Genomic DNA, 14,905 nt, shown 5'->3' on the forward strand with positions numbered 1-14,905 from the left:
CATAGCACTGACACAGTGTGAAACATGGCACTGACAGAGTGTGAAACATGGCACTGATGCAGGGTAAAACATGGCACTAAGGCAGTGCGAAATATGGCACTGACACAGTTTCAAACATGGCAATAGGGCAAAATGAAACATGGCACTGACACAGTGTGAAACATGGCACTGATGCAGGGTGAAACATGGCACTAAGGCAGTGGGAAATATGGCACTGACACAGTTTCAAACATGGCAATAGGGCAAAATGAAACATGGCACTGACACAGTGTGAAACATGGCACTGATGCAGGGTGAAACATGGCACTAAGGCAGTGGGAAATATGGCACTGACACAGTTTCAAACATGGCAATAGGGCAAAATGAAACATAGCACTGACACAGTGTTAAACATGGCACTGACACTGTGTGAAACATAGCACTGACGCAGTTTGAAACATGGCACTGAGGCTGTGTGAAACATGGCACTGAGGCAGTTTGAAACATGGCACTGAGGCAGTGTGAAACATGGCACTGACACAGGGTGAAACATGGCACTGATGCAGGGTAAAACATGGCACTAAGGCAGTGCGAAATATGGCACTGACACAGTTTCAAACATGGCAATAGGGCAAAATGAAACATGGCACTGACACAGTGTGAAACATGGCACTGATGCAGGGTGGAACATGGCACTAAGGCAGTGGGAAATATGGCACTGACACAGTTTCAAACATGGCATTAGGGCAAAATGAAACATGGCACCGACACAGTGCGAAACATGGCACTGAGGCAGTGTGAAACATCGCAGTGACGCAGTGTGAAACATGGCACTCAGGCACTGTGGAACATGACATGAGGCAGTGTGGAATATGGCACTGACACAGTGTGAAACATGGCATTGATGCAGGGTGAAACATGGCTCTAAGGCAGTGTGAAACATGGCACTGACGCAGTTTCAAACATGGCAATAGGGCAAAATGAAACATGGCACTGACACAGTGTTAAACATGGCACTGACACAGTGTGAAACATAGCACTGACGCAGTTTGAAACATGGCACTGAGGCTGTGTGAAACATGGCACTGAGGCAGTTTGAAACATGGCACTGAGGCAGTGTGAAACAGGGCACTGACACAGTTTCAAATATGGCAAAAAGGCAGAGTGAAACATAGCACTGACGCAGTGTGAAACATGGCGCTCAGGCACTGTGGAACATGACATGAGGCAGTGTGGAATATGGCACTGACACAGTGTGAAACATGGAATTGAGGCAGGGTGAAACATGGCGCTCAGGCAGTGTGAAACATGGCACTGACGCAGTTTCAAACATGGCAATAGGGCAAAATGAAACATGGCACTGACACAGTGTGAAACATGGCAGTGAGGCAGTGTGAAACATGGCACTGACACAGGGTGAAACATGGCACTGATGCAGGGTAAAACATGGCACTAAGGCAGTGCGAAATATGGCACTGACACAGTTTCAAACATGGCAATAAGGCAGAGTGAAACATAGCACTGACGCAGTGTGAAACATGGCGCTCAGGCACTGTGGAACATGACATCAGGCAGTGTGGAATATGGCACTGACACAGTGTGAAACATGGCATTGATGCAGGGTGAAACATGGCACTAAGTCAGTGCGAAATATGGCACTGACACAGTTTCAAACATGGCAATAGGGCAAAATGAAACATGGCACTGACACAGTGTGAAACATGGCACTGAGGCTGTGTGGAACATGGCCCTGACACAGGGTGAAACATGGCACTGAGGCAGTGAGAAACGTGGCACTGAGGCAGTGAGAAATGTGGCACTGAGGCAGTGAGAAATGCAGCAGTGAGGCAGTGAGAAACGTGGCACTGAGGCAGTGAGAAATGTGGCACTGAGGCAGTGAGAAAAGTGGCACTGAGGCAGAGAGAAATTAAGCACTGAAGCAGTGTGAAATTTCGCACTGAGGCAGTGTGAAACATGGCATTGATGCAGTGTAAAACATGGCACTGAGGCAGTGTGAAACATGGCACCGACACAGTGCGAAACATGGCACTGAGGCAGTGTGAAACATGGCACTGAGGCAGTGTGAAACATCGCAGTGACGCAGTGTGAAACATGGCGCTCAGGCACTGTGGAACATGACATGAGGCAGTGTGGAATATGGCACTGACACAGTGTGAAACATGGCATTGAGGCAGGGTGAAACATGGCGCTCAGGCAGTGTGAAACATGGCACTGACACAGTTTCAAACATGGCAATAGGGCAAAATGAAACATGGAACTGACACAGTGTGAAACATGGCACTGATGCAGGGTAAAACATGGCACTAAGGCAGTGCGAAATATGGCACTGACACAGTTTCAAACATGGCAATAGGGCAAAATGAAACATGGCACTGACACAGTGTGAAACATGGCACTGATGCAGGGTGAAACATGGCACTAAGGCAGTGCGAAATATGGCACTGACACAGTTTCAAACATGGCAATAGGGCAAAATGAAACATGGAACTGATACAGTGTGAAACATGGCACTGATGCAGGGTAAAACATGGCACTAAGGCAGTGCGAAATATGGCACTGACACAGTTTCAAACATGGCAATAGGGCAAAATGAAACATGGCACTGACACAGTGTGAAACATGGCACTGATGCAGGGTGAAACATGGCACTAAGGCAGTGGGAAATATGGCACTGACACAGTTTCAAACATGGCAATAGGGCAAAATGAAACATGGCACCGACACAGTGCGAAACATGGCACTGAGGCAGTGTGAAACATGGCACTGAGACAGCCTGAAACATGGCACTGAGGCAGTGTGAAACATGGCACTGAGGCAGTGTGAAGCATCGCAGTGAGGCTGGGTGAAACATGGCACTGAGGCAATGTGGAACATGGCACTGAGGCAATGTGGAACATGGCACTAAGGCAGTGTGAAACATGGCACTGAGACAATGTAAAACATGGCACTGAGGCAGTGTGAAACATGGCACTGACACATTTTCCAATATGGCAATAAGGCAGAATGAAACATAGCACTGACACAGTGTAAAATATGGCACTCAGGCTCTGTGGAACATGGAACTGAGGCAGTGTGAAACGTGGCACTAAGGCAGTGTGAAACATGGCACTGACACAGTGTGAAACATGGCATTGATGCAGGGTGAAACGTGGCACTAAGGCAGTGTGAAACATGGCACTGACGCAGTTTCAAACATGGCAATAGGGCAAAATGAAACATGGCACTGACACAGTGTGAAACATGGCATTGATGCAGTGTAAAACATGGCACTGAGGCAGTGTGAAACATCGCAGTGACGCAGTGTGAAACATGGCGCTCAGGCACTGTGGAACATGACATGAGGCAGTGTGGAATATGGCACTGACACAGTGTGAAACATGGAATTGAGGCAGGGTGAAACATGGCGCTCAGGCAGTGTGAAACATGGCACTGACGCAGTTTCAAACATGGCAATAGGGCAAAATGAAACATGGAACTGACACAGTGTGAAACATGGCAGTGAGGCAGTGTGAAACATGGCACTGACACAGGGTGAAACATGGCACTGATGCAGGGTAAAACATGGCACTAAGGCAGTGCGAAATATGGCACTGACACAGTTTCAAACATGGCAATAGGGCAAAATGAAACATGGCACTGACACAGTGTGAAACATGGCACTGATGCAGGGTGGAACATGGCACTAACGCAGTGGGAAATATGGCACTGACACAGTTTCAAACATGGCATTAGGGCAAAATGAAACATGGCACCGACACAGTGCGAAACATGGCACTGAGGCAGTGTGAAACATCGCAGTGACGCAGTGTGAAACATGGCACTGACGCAGTTTCAAACATGGCAATAGGGCAAAATGAAACATAGCACTGACACAGTGTTAAACATGGCACTGACACAGTGTGAAACATAGCACTGACGCAGTTTGAAACATGGCACTGAGGCAGTTTGAAACATGGCACTGAGGCAGTGTGAAACATGGCACTGACACAGGGTGAAACATGGCACTGATGCAGGGTAAAACATGGCACTAAGGCAGTGCGAAATATGGCACTGACACAGTTTCAAACATGGCAATAGGGCAAAATGAAACATGGCACAGACACAGTGTGAAACATGGCACTGATGCAGGGTGGAACATGGCACTAAGGCAGTGGGAAATATGGCACTGACACAGTTTCAAACATGGCATTAGGCCAAAATGAAACATGGCACCGACACAGTGCGAAACAAGGCACTGAGGCAGTGTGAAACATCGCAGTGACGCAGTGTGAAACATGGCACTCAGGCACTGTGGAACATGACATGAGGCAGTGTGGAATATGGCACTGACACAGTGTGAAACATGGCATTGATGCAGGGTGAAACATGGCTCTAAGGCAGTGTGAAACATGGCACTGACGCAGTTTCAAACATGGCAATAGGGCAAAATGAAACATGGCACTGACACAGTGCTAAACATGGCACTGACACAGTGTGAAACATAGCACTGACGCAGTTTGAAACATGGCACTGAGGCTGTGTGAAACATGGCACTGAGGCAGTTTGAAACATGGCCATGAGGCAGTGTGAAACATGGCACTGACACAGTTTCAAATATGGCAATAAGGCAGAGTGAAACATAGCACTGACGCAGTGTGAAACATGGTGCTCAGGCACAGTGGAACATGACATGAGGCAGTGTGGAATATGGCTCTGAGACAGTGTGAATCATGGCATTGATGCAGGGTGAAACATGGCACTAAGGCAGTGTGAAACATGGCACTAACGCAGTTTCAAACATGGCAGTAGGGCAAAATGAAACATGGCACTGACACAGTGTGAAACATGGCACTGACACAGTGTGAAACATGGCACTGACGCAGGGTAAAACATGGCACTAAGGCAGTGCGAAATATGGCACTGAAACAGTTTCAAACATGGCAATAGGGCAAAATGAAACATGGCACTGACACAGTGTGAAACATAGCACTGAGGCTGTGTGGAACATGGCACTGACACAGGGTGAAACATGGCACTGAGGCAATGAGAAACATGGCACTGAGGCAGTGTGAAACATGGCACTGAGGCAGTGTGAAACATGGCACTGAGGCAGTGCGAAGCATGGCACCGACACAGTGCGAAGCATGGCACTGACACAGTTTCAAATATGGCAATAAGGCAGAGTGAAACATAGCACTGACGCAGTGTAAAACATGGCACTCAGGCACTGTGGAACATGACATTAGGCAGTGTAAAAGATGACACTGAGGCAGTGTGGAACATGGTACTGAAGCAGTGTGAAACAAGGCACTGAGGATGTGTGAAACATGACACTGAGGCAGTGTTAAACATGGCACTGAGACTGGGTGAAACATCGCAATGAGACTGGGTGAAACATGGCACTGAGACTGGGTGAAACATGGCAATGAGACTGGGTGAAACATGGCACTGAGGCACTGTGGAATATGGCACTGAGGCAGTGTTGAACACCACTGAGGCAGTGTGAAACATCGCAGTGACGCAGTGTGAAACATGGCGCTCAGGCACTGTGGAACATGACATGAGGCAGTGTGGAATATGGCACTGACACAGTGTGAAACATGGCATTGAGGCAGGCTGAAACATGGCGCTCAGGCAGTGTGAAACATGGCACTGACGCAGTTTCAAACATGGCAATAGGGCAAAATGAAACATGGCACTGACACAGTGTGAAACATGGCACTGAGGCAGTGTGAAACATAGCACTGACACAGTGTGAAACATGGCACTGACACAGTGTGAAACATGGCACTGACAGAGTGTGTAACATGGCACTGATGCAGTGTGAAACATGGCACTAAGGCAGTCCGAAATATGGCACTGACACAGTTTCAAACATGGCAATAGGGCAAAATGAAACATGGCACTGACACAGTGTGAAACATGGCACTGATGCAGGGTGAAACATGGCACTAAGGCAGTGGGAAATATGGCACTGACACAGTTTCAAACATGGCAATAGGGCAAAATGAAACATGGCACTGACACAGTGTGAAACATGGCACTGAGGCTGTATGGAACATGATACTGACACAGAGTGAAACATGGCAATGACAGAGTGTGAAACATGGCACTGATGCAGGGTAAAACATGGCACTAAGGCAGTGCGAAATATGGCACTGACACAGTTTCAAACATGGCAATAGGGCAAAATGAAACATGGCACTGACACAGTGTGAAACATGGCACTGAGGCTGTGTGAAACATGGCACTGAGGCTGTGTGAAACATGGCACTGACACAGTTTCAAACATGGCAATAGGGCAAAATGAAACATGGCACTGACACAGTGTGGAATATGGCACTGAGACAGTGTGAAACATGGCACTGATGCAGGGTGAAACATGGCACTGACACAGTGTGAAACATGGCACTGACAGAGTGTGAAACATGGCACTGATGCAGGGTAAAACATGGCACTAAGGCAGTGCGAAATATGGCACTGACACAGTTTCAAATATGGCAATAAGGCAGAGTGAAACATAGCACTGACGCAGTGTAAAACATGGCACTCAGGCACTGTGGAACATGACATTAGGCAGTGTAAAAGATGACACTGAGGCAGTGTGGAACATGGTACTGAAGCAGTGTGAAACAAGGCACTGAGGATGTGTGAAACATGACACTGAGGCAGTGTTAAACACGGCACTGAGACTGGGTGAAACATCACAATGAGACTGGGTGAAACATGGCACTGAGACTGGGTGAAACATCGCAATGAGACTGGGTGAAACATCGTAATGAGACTGGGTGAAACATGGCACTGAGGCACTGTGGAATATGGCACTGAGGCAGTGTTGAACACCACTGAGGCAGTGTGAAACATCGCAGTGACGCAGTGTGAAACATGGAGCTCAGGCACTGTGGAACATGACATGAGGCAGTGTGGAATATGGCACTGACACAGTGTGAAACATGGCATTGATGCAGGGTGAAACATGGCGCTCAGGCAGTGTGAAACATGGCACTGACGCAGTTTCAAAAATGGCAATAGGGCAAAATGAAACATGGCACTGACACAGTGTGAAACATGGCACTGAGGCAGTGTGAAACATAGCACTGACACAGTGTGAAACATGGCACTGACAGAGTGTGAAACATGGCACTGATGCAGGGTAAAACATGGCACTAAGGCAGTGCGAAATATGGCACTGACACAGTTTCAAACATGGCAATAGGGCAAAATGAAACATGGCACTGACACAGTGTGAAACATGGCACTGATGCAGGGTGAAACATGGCACTAAGGCAGTGGGAAATATGGCACTGACACAGTTTCAAACATGGCAATAGGGCAAAATGAAACATGGCACTGACACAGTGTGAAACATGGCACTGATGCAGGGTGAAACATGGCACTAAGGCAGTGGGAAATATGGCACTGACACAGTTTCAAACATGGCAATAGGGCAAAATGAAACATGGCACCGACACAGTGCGAAACATGGCACTGAGGCAGTGTGAAACATCGCAGTGACGCAGTGTGAAATATGGCATTCAGACACTGTGGAACATGACATGAGGCAGTGTGGAATATGGCACTGACACAGTGTGAAACATGGCACTGATGCAGGGTGAAACATGGCACTAAGGCAGTGGGAAATATGGCACTGACACAGTTTCAAACATGGCAATAGGGCAAAATGAAACATAGCACTGACACAGTGTTAAACATGGCACTGACACTGTGTGAAACATAGCACTGACGCAGTTTGAAACATGGCACTGAGGCTGTGTGAAACATGGCACTGAGGCAGTTTGAAACATGGCACTGAGGCAGTGTGAAACATGGCACTGACACAGGGTGAAACATGGCACTGATGCAGGGTAAAACATGGCACTAAGGCAGTGCGAAATATGGCACTGACACAGTTTCAAACATGGCAATAGGGCAAAATGAAACATGGCACTGACACAGTGTGAAACATGGCACTGATGCAGGGTGAAACATGGCACTAAGGCAGTGGGAAATATGGCACTGACACAGTTTCAAACATGGCATTAGGGCAAAATGAAACATGGCACCGACACAGTGCGAAACATGGCACTGAGGCAGTGTGAAACATCGCAGTGACGCAGTGTGATATATGGCACTCAGGCACTGAGGAACATGACATGAGGCAGTATGGAATATGGCACTGACACAGTGTGAAACATGGCATTGATGCAGGGTGAAACATGGCTCTAAGGCAGAGTGAAACATGGCACTGACGCAGTTTCAAACATGGCAATAGGGCAAAATGAAACATGGCACTGACACAGTGTTAAACATGGCACTGTCACAGTGTGAAACATAGCACTGACGCAGTTTGAAACATGGCACTGAGGCTGTGTGAAACATGGCACTGAAGCAGTTTGAAACATGGCACTGAGGCAGTGTGAAACATGGCACTGACACAGTTTCAAATATGGCAATAAGGCAGAGTGAAACATAGCACTGACGCAGTGTGAAACATGGCGCTCAGGCACTGTGGAACATGACACGAAGCAGTGTGGAATATGGCACTGAGACAGTGTGAATCATGGCATTGATGCAGGGTGAAACATGGCACTAAGGCATTGTGAAACATGGCACTAACGCAGTTTCAAACATGGCAGTAGGGCAAAATGAAACATGGCACTGACACAGTGTGAAACATGGCACTGACACAGTGTGAAACATGGCACTGATGCAGGGTAAAACATGGCACTAAGGCAGTGCGTAATATGGCACTGACACTGTTTCAAACATGGCAATAGGGCAAAATGAAACATGGCACTGACACAGTGTGAAACATGGCACTGAGGCTGTGTGGAACATGGCACTGACACAGGGTGAAACATGGCACTGAGGCAGTGAGAAACATGGCACTGAGGCAGTGTGAAACATGGCACCGACACAGTGCGAAGCATGGCACTGACACAGTTTCAAATATGGCAATAAGGCAGAGTGAAACATAGCACTGACGCAGTGTAAAACATGGCACTCAGGCACTGTGGAACATGACATTAGGCAGTGTAAAAGATGACACTGAGGCAGTGTGGAACATGGTACTGAAGCAGTGTGAAACAAGGCACTGAGGATGTGTGAAACATGACACTGAGGCAGTGTTAAACACGGCACTGAGACTGGGTGAAACATCGCAATGAGACTGGGTGAAACATGGCACTGAGACTGGGTGAAACATGGCAATGAGACTGGGTGAAACATGGCACTGAGGCACTGTGGAATATGGCACTGAGGCAGTGTTGAACACCACTGAAGCAGTGTGAAACATCGCAGTGACGCAGTGTGAAACATGGAGCTCAGGCACTGTGGAACATGACATGAGGCAGTTGGAATATGGCACTGACACAGTGTGAAACATGACATTGATGCAGAGTGAAACATGGCGCTCAGGCAGTGTGAAACATGGCACTGACGCAGTTTCAAACATGGCAATAGGGCAAAATGAAACATGGCACTGACACAGTGTGCAACATGGCACTGAGGCAGTGTGAAACATAGCACTGACACAGTGTGAAACATGGCACTGACAGAGTGTGAAACATGGCACTGATGCAGGGTAAAACATGGCACTAAGGCAGTGCGAAATATGGCACTGACACAGTTTCAAACATGGCAATAGGGCAAAATGAAACATGGCACTGACACAGTGTGAAACATGGCACTGATGCAGGGTGAAACATGGCACTAAGGCAGTGGGAAATATGGCACTGACACAGTTTCAAACATGGCAATAGGGCAAAATGAAACATGGCACTGACACAGTGTTAAACATGGCACTGATGCAGGGTGAAACATGGCACTAAGGCAGTGGGAAATATGGCACTGACACAGTTTCAAACATGGCAATAGGGCAAAATGAAACATGGCACCGACACAGTGCGAAACATGGCACTGAGGCAGTGTGAAACATCGCAGTGACGCAGTGTGAAACATGGCACTCAGGCACTGTGGAACATGACATGAGGCAGTGTGGAATATGGCACTGACACAGTGTGAAACATGGCATTGATGCAGGGTGAAACATGGCTCTAAGGCAGTGTGAAACATGGCACTAACGCAGTTTCAAACATGGCAGTAGGGCAAAATGAAACATGGCACTGACACAGTGTGAAACATGGCACTGACACAGTGTGAAACATGGCACTGACGCAGGGTAAAACATGGCACTAAGGCAGTGCGAAATATGGCACTGAAACAGTTTCAAACATGGCAATAGGGCAAAATGAAACATGGCACTGACACAGTGTGAAACATGGCACTGAGGCTGTGTGGAACATGGCACTGACACAGGGTGAAACATGGCACTGAGGCAATGAGAAACATGGCACTGAGGCAGTGTGAAACATGGCATTGATGCAGTGTAAAACATGGCACTGAGGCAGTGTGAAACATGGCACCGACACAGTGCGAAACATGGCACTGAGGCAGTGTGAAACATGGCACTGAGGCAGTGTGAAACATCGCAGTGACGCAGTGTGAAACATGGCGCTCAGGCACTGTGGAACATGACATGAGGCAGTGTGGAATATGGCACTGACACAGTGTGAAACATGGCATTGAGGCAGGGTGAAACATGGCGCTCAGGCAGTGTGAAACATGGCACTGACACAGTTTCAAACATGGCAATAGGGCAAAATGAAACATGGAACTGACACAGTGTGAAACATGGCACTGATGCAGGGTAAAACATGGCACTAAGGCAGTGCGAAATATGGCACTGACACAGTTTCAAACATGGCAATAGGGCAAAATGAAACATGGCACTGACACAGTGTGAAACATGGCACTGATGCAGGGTGAAACATGGCACTAAGGCAGTGCGAAATATGGCACTGACACAGTTTCAAACATGGCAATAGGGCAAAATGAAACATGGAACTGATACAGTGTGAAACATGGCACTGATGCAGGGTAAAACATGGCACTAAGGCAGTGCGAAATATGGCACTGACACAGTTTCAAATATGGCAATAAGGCAGAGTGAAACATAGCACTGACGCAGTGTAAAACATGGCACTCAGGCACTGTGGAACATGACATTAGGCAGTGTAAAAGATGACACTGAGGCAGTGTGGAACATGGTACTGAAGCAGTGTGAAACAAGGCACTGAGGATGTGTGAAACATGACACTGAGGCAGTGTTAAACATGGCACTGAGACTGGGTGAAACATCGCAATGAGACTGGGTGAAACATGGCACTGAGACTGGGTGAAACATGGCAATGAGACTGGGTGAAACATGGCACTGAGGCACTGTGGAATATGGCACTGAGGCAGTGTTGAACACCACTGAGGCAGTGTGAAACATCGCAGTGACGCAGTGTGAAACATGGCGCTCAGGCACTGTGGAACATGACATGAGGCAGTGTGGAATATGGCACTGACACAGTGTGAAACATGGCATTGAGGCAGGCTGAAACATGGCGCTCAGGCAGTGTGAAACATGGCACTGACGCAGTTTCAAACATGGCAATAGGGCAAAATGAAACATGGCACTGACACAGTGTGAAACATGGCACTGAGGCAGTGTGAAACATAGCACTGACACAGTGTGAAACATGGCACTGACACAGTGTGAAACATGGCACTGACAGAGTGTGTAACATGGCACTGATGCAGTGTGAAACATGGCACTAAGGCAGTCCGAAATATGGCACTGACACAGTTTCAAACATGGCAATAGGGCAAAATGAAACATGGCACTGACACAGTGTGAAACATGGCACTGATGCAGGGTGAAACATGGCACTAAGGCAGTGGGAAATATGGCACTGACACAGTTTCAAACATGGCAATAGGGCAAAATGAAACATGGCACTGACACAGTGTGAAACATGGCACTGAGGCTGTATGGAACATGATACTGACACAGAGTGAAACATGGCAATGACAGAGTGTGAAACATGGCACTGATGCAGGGTAAAACATGGCACTAAGGCAGTGCGAAATATGGCACTGACACAGTTTCAAACATGGCAATAGGGCAAAATGAAACATGGCACTGACACAGTGTGAAACATGGCACTGAGGCTGTGTGAAACATGGCACTGAGGCTGTGTGAAACATGGCACTGACACAGTTTCAAACATGGCAATAGGGCAAAATGAAACATGGCACTGACACAGTGTGGAATATGGCACTGAGACAGTGTGAAACATGGCACTGATGCAGGGTGAAACATGGCACTGACACAGTGTGAAACATGGCACTGACAGAGTGTGAAACATGGCACTGATGCAGGGTAAAACATGGCACTAAGGCAGTGCGAAATATGGCACTGACACAGTTTCAAATATGGCAATAAGGCAGAGTGAAACATAGCACTGACGCAGTGTAAAACATGGCACTCAGGCACTGTGGAACATGACATTAGGCAGTGTAAAAGATGACACTGAGGCAGTGTGGAACATGGTACTGAAGCAGTGTGAAACAAGGCACTGAGGATGTGTGAAACATGACACTGAGGCAGTGTTAAACACGGCACTGAGACTGGGTGAAACATCACAATGAGACTGGGTGAAACATGGCACTGAGACTGGGTGAAACATCGCAATGAGACTGGGTGAAACATCGTAATGAGACTGGGTGAAACATGGCACTGAGGCACTGTGGAATATGGCACTGAGGCAGTGTTGAACACCACTGAGGCAGTGTGAAACATCGCAGTGACGCAGTGTGAAACATGGAGCTCAGGCACTGTGGAACATGACATGAGGCAGTGTGGAATATGGCACTGACACAGTGTGAAACATGGCATTGATGCAGGGTGAAACATGGCGCTCAGGCAGTGTGAAACATGGCACTGACGCAGTTTCAAAAATGGCAATAGGGCAAAATGAAACATGGCACTGACACAGTGTGAAACATGGCACTGAGGCAGTGTGAAACATAGCACTGACACAGTGTGAAACATGGCACTGACAGAGTGTGAAACATGGCACTGATGCAGGGTAAAACATGGCACTAAGGCAGTGCGAAATATGGCACTGACACAGTTTCAAACATGGCAATAGGGCAAAATGAAACATGGCACTGACACAGTGTGAAACATGGCACTGATGCAGGGTGAAACATGGCACTAAGGCAGTGGGAAATATGGCACTGACACAGTTTCAAACATGGCAATAGGGCAAAATGAAACATGGCACTGACACAGTGTGAAACATGGCACTGATGCAGGGTGAAACATGGCACTAAGGCAGTGGGAAATATGGCACTGACACAGTTTCAAACATGGCAATAGGGCAAAATGAAACATGGCACCGACACAGTGCGAAACATGGCACTGAGGCAGTGTGAAACATCGCAGTGACGCAGTGTGAAATATGGCATTCAGACACTGTGGAACATGACATGAGGCAGTGTGGAATATGGCACTGACACAGTGTGAAACATGGCACTGATGCAGGGTGAAACATGGCACTAAGGCAGTGGGAAATATGGCACTGACACAGTTTCAAACATGGCAATAGGGCAAAATGAAACATAGCACTGACACAGTGTTAAACATGGCACTGACACTGTGTGAAACATAGCACTGACGCAGTTTGAAACATGGCACTGAGGCTGTGTGAAACATGGCACTGAGGCAGTTTGAAACATGGCACTGAGGCAGTGTGAAACATGGCACTGACACAGGGTGAAACATGGCACTGATGCAGGGTAAAACATGGCACTAAGGCAGTGCGAAATATGGCACTGACACAGTTTCAAACATGGCAATAGGGCAAAATGAAACATGGCACTGACACAGTGTGAAACATGGCACTGATGCAGGGTGAAACATGGCACTAAGGCAGTGGGAAATATGGCACTGACACAGTTTCAAACATGGCATTAGGGCAAAATGAAACATGGCACCGACACAGTGCGAAACATGGCACTGAGGCAGTGTGAAACATCGCAGTGACGCAGTGTGATATATGGCACTCAGGCACTGAGGAACATGACATGAGGCAGTATGGAATATGGCACTGACACAGTGTGAAACATGGCATTGATGCAGGGTGAAACATGGCTCTAAGGCAGAGTGAAACATGGCACTGACGCAGTTTCAAACATGGCAATAGGGCAAAATGAAACATGGCACTGACACAGTGTTAAACATGGCACTGTCACAGTGTGAAACATAGCACTGACGCAGTTTGAAACATGGCACTGAGGCTGTGTGAAACATGGCACTGAAGCAGTTTGAAACATGGCACTGAGGCAGTGTGAAACATGGCACTGACACAGTTTCAAATATGGCAATAAGGCAGAGTGAAACATAGCACTGACGCAGTGTGAAACATGGCGCTCAGGCACTGTGGAACATGACACGAAGCAGTGTGGAATATGGCACTGAGACAGTGTGAATCATGGCATTGATGCAGGGTGAAACATGGCACTAAGGCATTGTGAAACATGGCACTAACGCAGTTTCAAACATGGCAGTAGGGCAAAATGAAACATGGCACTGACACAGTGTGAAACATGGCACTGACACAGTGTGAAACATGGCACTGATGCAGGGTAAAACATGGCACTAAGGCAGTGCGTAATATGGCACTGACACTGTTTCAAACATGGCAATAGGGCAAAATGAAACATGGCACTGACACAGTGTGAAACATGGCACTGAGGCTGTGTGGAACATGGCACTGACACAGGGTGAAACATGGCACTGAGGCAGTGAGAAACATGGCACTGAGGCAGTGTGAAACATGGCACCGACACAGTGCGAAGCATGGCACTGACACAGTTTCAAATATGGCAATAAGGCAGAGTGAAACATAGCACTGACGCAGTGTAAAACATGGCACTCAGGCACTGTGGAACATGACATTAGGCAGTGTAAAAGATGACACTGAGGCAGTGTGGAACATGGTACTGAAGCAGTGTGAAACAAGGCACTGAGGAT

Source organism: Carcharodon carcharias, chromosome 7 (genome assembly GCF_017639515.1).
Source record: "Carcharodon carcharias isolate sCarCar2 chromosome 7, sCarCar2.pri, whole genome shotgun sequence".
In the NCBI taxonomy this organism is placed as follows: Eukaryota; Metazoa; Chordata; class Chondrichthyes; order Lamniformes; family Lamnidae; genus Carcharodon; species Carcharodon carcharias.